A 7,321-nucleotide genomic window follows, 5' to 3' on the forward strand; every position below is an offset into this window, starting at 1 on the left:
ATAACATCACTTTTTGTTTTAGTAAAGAACTGAGTACCCATCAATTGGGGACAGACTAAACAAATTATGGTATGTGGATATAATAGAATATTATTATGATAAAACAGACACATTCAGAGAAATTTGGAAATACTTGTATGTGGTGATTCAGAGTGAAGTGAACAGAATCAGGAATATGATTGATACAATGACTAAAAATAGTATAAAGGAAAACAAATTTTAAAAACTTGAGAACTCTGTCGTTTTTGCTGAATTTGTTTTCTTCTTGTTAAGAGGAATATCTCTCTGGGGAATACAGAGGAAATCTAGATGATATGAAAAACAAAAGACACCAATAAAAAAATCTATTTTTAAAAAGAACCCCGATAACCAAGGCAAAGACCAATCACAGCTCCAGAAGAGTGATGCTGAGTCATGCTCACCAAATCTTGGCAGGGAGGTGTTGGGCTACAGGTGCAGAATGAGACACATTTTCAGGGATAGCCAACATGTCCATGTGTTTTATTTTAATATGAAAGAGCTTTTATTTTGGGGTAGGGAAAGTTGTAGGAGAATAATAGATGAGTAGTTATAGTGATTCAAAAAGAAGAAAAGGAACAAAGAGACCATTAATGAAGTATTTTTTAAAACACACAGAAGAGAGCCGAAGGAAGGTCAGCAAGGTACACAAACAAGCATAGTACCATCTTAAATTTAACATATACTTTATTTTTTAGAATCATTTTTAAAAGTCCCCAGAGAAAGAGAACAACATCAATTTATGTTCCATAGAGGTTAAGTCACTGTGGATGAGTTTAGAGGTTGGCTTATTTGTTTTTTTCCTCAGTGTTTTAGAGTAGAGGCAATGGAGTGCAAATGGCAAATGCACTAAATTTGGAGTCACAAAACACCAGTTTGAATCCTGGCTCTGCAACTTCTACGTGTATGACCTCTTTCAATTTCTTCATCGGCAACATGAGAAGAATCTAATTTAGATAGTGAGAAGACCTTAGAGGTCTTTCTATTTGACATATGGGGAAACTGAGGCAGAAAGTGATTCATTTGCTCGCCTAAGGTCACACTGGTGTCCAGTGACCTGGGGGCAGGGGTTGAGAGAAGGATTTGGATCCTATTTGATTCTAGCTCCAGTTAGCTCTCCACTATATCACCCTGTCTCCAATATCAGATGAAAAGGATCTGAGTTCCCTTCCAAGAGAGATCCTGTGATAGAACTGAGAGCTTACTAGGTCTAGAGATGATAACAAATTTGGCATGAATGATGAAAAATTGATCAATAAACATTTATTAAATACCTACTATGTGCCAGATGGGGCAGCTATGTGGTGCAGTAGATAGAACAGCAGGTCTGGAGTCAAGAGGACTTGAGTTCAAGTTCAGCCTCAGACACTTCTGCTAAGTCTTAATTCTATTTGCCTCGGTTTCCTCATCTGTAAGATGAACTAGGGAAGAAAATGGTAAACCGCTCCAATATCTTTGCCAAGAAAACTCCAAATGGGGTCACAAAAAGTTGGATAGGATTAAAAAACAACTGAATGACAATATGCCAGGTATTTACTGTGCTAAGCATAGGGATCTTGCCTTCGAGGAACTTTAGCATTTCAGAACTGAAAGACACCTTAGAGTTCATCTAGTCCAATCCTCTCACTTAAAAAAAAGATAGTCTATATTTTCATATCACCCTTATTTACATATACATCTCCCCTGTTAGATAATAACCATCCCTTGTAACAGAGAATGAGAGAAAAGAAACAGTTCAACAAAATGAAGCAAAACATCTAAACAATCTAATGGTATATGCAGAGTTCCACAACCACAGCACATTATCTCACCTCTTTTGCAGGATCAGATTTGCTCATAATAATGATACAGCACATTTAGGGTTATTTTTGGTTGTTATTTTTTACATTATTATGTCCTGTGTATGTAGCTTTTCCGTTCTGCTTATAGTACTTTGAATCAGTTCCTGTGTCTTTCCATCCATCTCTTTATTTTCCATATTCATCATTTCATATTAAAAAAAAACTTTAGGGTTAAGATGTTTAGTCTAGAGAAAAAATCCCAGGGTAACTTTTAATGAATGTTTTAAATTTAAATATTCAGTTGCATTCATGTATCATAAATTGTTTAACTATTCCCCAATCAATGGCCATCAATTTTGTTTTCAGTTCTTCAGTACTACAAAAAGTGCTGCTATAATATTTGGGCACATATGGAGCCTTTCTGTTTGTCTTTGATATCTTTGGGGCATAAGAGTATCAGGGAGATCTTTGGGTCAAAGTGTGTGGATAATTTAGACATAAGGACTAATACCAGAAGCAAATTAGAAGAGCAAAGAATACTCTACCTGTCAGATCTATGGAGAAGGAAAGAATTATGACCAAATAAGAGATAGAGAGTGCTGTGAAATGTAGAATAGATAATTTTGATTATTTTAATTAAAAAGCTTTTGCACAAACAAAACCAATGCAACCAAGATTAGAAGGAAAGCAGAAAGCTGGGAAACAATCTTTCAGCAAATCTCTCTGATGAAGTCCTTACTTCTCAAATATATAGAGAACTGAGTCAAATCTATTAGCATACAGGTCATTTCCCAATTGATAAATGATCAGAGGATATGAACAAGCAGTTTTCAGATGAAGAAATCAAAGCTATCTATAGTCATGTGAAGAAGTGCTCTAAGTTACTTTTGATAAGAGAAATTTAAATTGAAACCACTGAGGTACCATCTCACACCTATCAGATTGGCTAATACGACAAAAAAGGAAAGTGATAAATCTTGGAGAGAATGTGGGAAAATTGGTACACTAATGGTCTATTGGTGGAGTTGTGAACTGATCCAGCCATTCTGGAGAGCAATTTGGAACTATGTCCAAAAGGCAACCAAACTGTGCATACTCCTTGATCCAGCAATACCACTACTAGGTCTGTATACCAAAGAGATCATACAAAAGGGGAAAAGACCTACATGCGCAAAAATATTTACAGCAACCCTTTTCATGGTGACAAAATATGGGAAATGGAGGGGATGCCCATGAGTTGGGGAATGGCTGAACAGTCTGTGGTATATGAATGTCATGGAATACTACTGTGCAGTGAGAAAAGATGAACAGGCAGATTTCAGAAAAACCTGAAAAGACTTGTAGGAATTCATGCAAGATGAAATGAGCAGAACCAGGAAAACATTGTACATAGTATCAGCAACATTGTGTGATGATCAACTATGAATGACTCAGCTCTTCTCAGCAACACAGTGATCCAAGACAAGTACAAAGGACTCACATAGGAAAATGCTATCCACATTCAGATAAAGAACTGATGAACTCTGAATGCAGAACATACGTTTTTCATTTACTTTATTCTTCTTCATGTTTTTTTCCTTTTGATCTTTTTTTCACAACTGTGACTGATATGGAAATATGCTTTGCATGATTGCACATGTATAACCTATATAAAATTCCCTTTCATTTTAGGAAGAGGGAAGTTGAGGGAGAAAAATTTGGAACTCAAAATCTTGTAAAAATGAATGCTAAAAATTGTCTTGACATGTAATTGGAGGAAAAATAAAATGCTATTAAAAACCCAAGCATATGGATATTTTAGTTACTTTCTTAGCATAATTCCTAATTGCTTTCCAGAATGATTAGACAAATCCACAGCTTCACCAACAGTGCATTAGTGTGCCTGTCTTTCCTCAGCCCTTCCAACACTTCTCACCTTCTGTCATCTTTGCCAAGTTGGTGGATATGAGGTGGAACCTCAAGTCAGTCCCCTCCTTCTACAAAAGAGAAAACTGAGGCACAGAGAGCTTAAGTGACTTGTACAAGTAGGTAGTAAATTTCAGGGCCAGGATTTGAACCCAAGATCTTTTGACTCCAAGTTCAGCGACGATGCTAAAACAAAGAAATATACATACATGTTCATGTATGTGGTATACAAAAAAAAGCAAGTATAAAAAACAAACTACTCAGGATAGAAAATTACTAGTTAGGTACCAAGGGAGGAAAAAAAGAAAGAAAAACCAAAACACTCTGAAGCTCATAAACAAACTAAGTTTGAGTAAGTCAATACTGTGCTTTTTTTTTTTAAATTAAGGTAATTTTAGAGGGTAATTGTGAGGATTATATCATTTACAGCCAGAGATAATGCTGCTAGACTTATCACTGATTTTTCAGATTTCAAGATGTGTAGGGAAAAATTAGAGGAGATATAGAGAAAAGAACAAAAACATTTTAAAGACATGTAAAATAACAAAATAGCTATTATTATAAAATATAAAATTACACCTAAAAGAAAAGTTTTGCAGAGTTTGGATCATCTGGCTTAGAGAAGAAACCTAAGGGTAATTTTTAGTGAATGTTTTAAATGTCTTATAGATCAAGAAAGTCAATTTCCTCTGAACTACTCCAACCTGCTGTAATGGGCAAGCCTCTTAACCTCCCTGAGGTTCAGTTGCAGCATACTTAGAAAGCAGTCCCTTCTCCCCCATTGACTTACTGGTTGACTTTGGGCAGATCACACCCTCTCTTGATCTTGGTTGCCCCATCTGCAAAGTAGAAATAGTAATATTTCTTTAAAAGAGAATTTGGATTTGAATCGTTCTCATAAGAAGCAGCTGTTTTTCATCTCAGGAAAGAAAATGAATTCAGTTATAGTAGGACATATTCAGGCTAAAAAAAAAAAACAACCCAGCAACCCTACCTGATAATCCATTGTTTTTCTTTCTATTCAAAGGAGTGATTAATAATAATAACCATCTGGTCTTTTTAGTCACTCCCACACAACCCTTGCTTAACCAGTAGTCTCTTGCAGTGTATACATGTGCAGCCTCCTCTTTGGTTTGTGGCTACAGAGCCTATCATTGTTTATAGATCTGTCTTTGTTCTCAGCTCTCTCTTTATTTTGTTGGTCTATACCAAAAGAAAGGATTCTGATTCTCCCTCCACCACCAACTAGTCATGCATCTTGGAGTAACCACTGGGTCTCAGTTGCCCCACCCTGAAAGAAAGAATAGTAATGTCTTCCTTATCTGCTGGCCATGGACTCGTCTAGAAGATTCCTTAAGGTCCCTCCTACTTTAGGACTCTGTGATTCTATGATATGCTTTCCCCTCTTCCTGTTGGTAATTAGACATTGGAATAGATTGTAGAAACACTTGCTCGGAGAGTTTTTATGAAACAGACAGACAGTCGTGTTCCACATAAAGGCAGGAACTTTGGATGAAATAGTACCATCGTGATAGGATAGTCACCACAATAGTAGTAGTACTTATAGACTTTAGAGCTAGGAAGGGTCTTCGTAACAATAACATAAAATCATATATTTCATGCCTTCAATAAATATATGATGTCATCAGCGTGGGCACTCCTACCGCTGTTTTATACACTCAAGAATCCTATAGGATTCTTTTTCTTATAAGCACATAACCATAGTATATCATGATATAGGGTATTATGATATACTATATTCCCTACTATTATCATCAGATGTGAGGTCTTGCTATAGTTATAATACTGATATCACTCTAATAATAATGCTAACATAATATTATTCAAGTGAAGCATCAATATGGTAATATTGTTAATGTTATAGCAATATTATTTTATTAAAATGGTAACAAATGAGATGATGTTTATAAATGATTTTGTAAACCTGATGCTATCTAAATTCTGCTTTTGCTGCTACTGCAGCTACCAAAATAAAAAGCAATTACATTGTCTTTATCAGCTATTGTGTTCTTGTAATTTAAAAAATTACCAAACAATGCCTTTATTGTAGCAAACCTTTCATTGATAAATGATGAACTAATGCAAACATGTTTTTAAAACGTGAAACACTGCGTTGGGGCAGCTAGGTGGCTCAGTGAGCAGAGCACCGGCCCTGGAGTCAGGAGCACCTGAGATCAAACCCGGCCTCAGACACTTGACACACACTTATTAGCTGTGTGACCTTGGGCAAGTCACGTAACCCCAACTGCCCTGCCAAAAAGCAAAAAAAAAAATGCAAAACAAAGTTTAATTGCACATATCAGTAAAACCTCATTAAAGTCAAAGAAGAAATGAATGGACATTGTATGGATAGCCATTCTTTAAGGTCAAGAGAAGTCTCCCAAAGAACTTCACAATTTTAGCATATAGTGAAATATTGTATTATATAAGGGGTGTCCCAAAAGTCTTGGTGCTTAAGCTTATTAGATTAAGATGGCTTTTGGCACACACTGTGTGTATTATATGGCAGTACACTATGCTTTCCTTCGAAAGAGCTTTCTGAACAGAGTACGAGAACAGAAGCTAACAACCTAGCAAGGTTAATGAACCTTTTAGAGTTAGATGACTTATAGCCAGAGAATCACTGGAGCAGTAGGAGAATCTGGCCTGATACCAGGAGGGCTCCTTTTTTGTGGAATCGATCCCTTTCCCCTGCAGCCCACTCATCCTCTGAGCTTCTCTGTTACAGCTGAGGGCTGGAACCACCCTTCTGAACACTCAAGCTCACGACCTCCTTGTCACTTCCTCAGTCGCACTCATCCTATGGATCCAATCAGTTGCCCAAACTTGTTTTTCTCTCCTTGACATCTCTTTCTACACAAGGCCTCTTTTCTCTATTCACAGTTGCCATCTTAGTTTTAGGCCCTTATCACTTCTTCCCAGACAATTACAGTGGCCTCCTAACTAGTTTAACTAACCTAACTCCAGTCTCTCCCCACTGCACTTCATCCTTCACATAGCCATCAAAGGGATTTTCCTAAGGCATGGATCTGACCTGGACTCTTTTCTCTCCTTCCCTGCTCCCCAATAGACCCCAGTGGCTCTCTTTTTCCTCTAAAATTAAACATAAACTCTGTTTAGCATTTTTAAGGCTCTTCACAGACTGGCCTCATTCTACTTTTCGAGTCATTACATATGATTCCCCTCCACCTACTATATGGTTCAGTCAGTCTGACTTTCTTGCTGTTTGTTGTTGTTCAGTCATTTTCAGTGTGGTCTGACTCTTCGTGATTCTATTGGGGGTTTCTTGGCAAAGATACTGGAGTAGTTTGCCATTTCCTTCTCCAGCTCATTTTACAGATAAGAAAACGGAGGCAAACAGAGTTAAGTGACTTGCCCACCAGTGTCTGAGGCCAGATTCGAATGCAGGAAGAAGAGTCTTCCCAACTCCAGGCCTGGCACTCTATCTGCTGACCCTTTGCACATAAATAGATCATCTCTGTGACTTTGTGCTGGCCATCCCCCATGCCTGGAATGCCCTCCCTTTTCACTTCTACCTCCTGAAATCCCTGGTTTCCCTCAAGATGCAGCTTAAGGGCCTCCATCTGTATGAGACC

The sequence above is a fragment of the Trichosurus vulpecula genome, chromosome 1 (assembly GCF_011100635.1).
Source record: "Trichosurus vulpecula isolate mTriVul1 chromosome 1, mTriVul1.pri, whole genome shotgun sequence".
NCBI lineage: Eukaryota > Metazoa > Chordata > Mammalia > Diprotodontia > Phalangeridae > Trichosurus > Trichosurus vulpecula.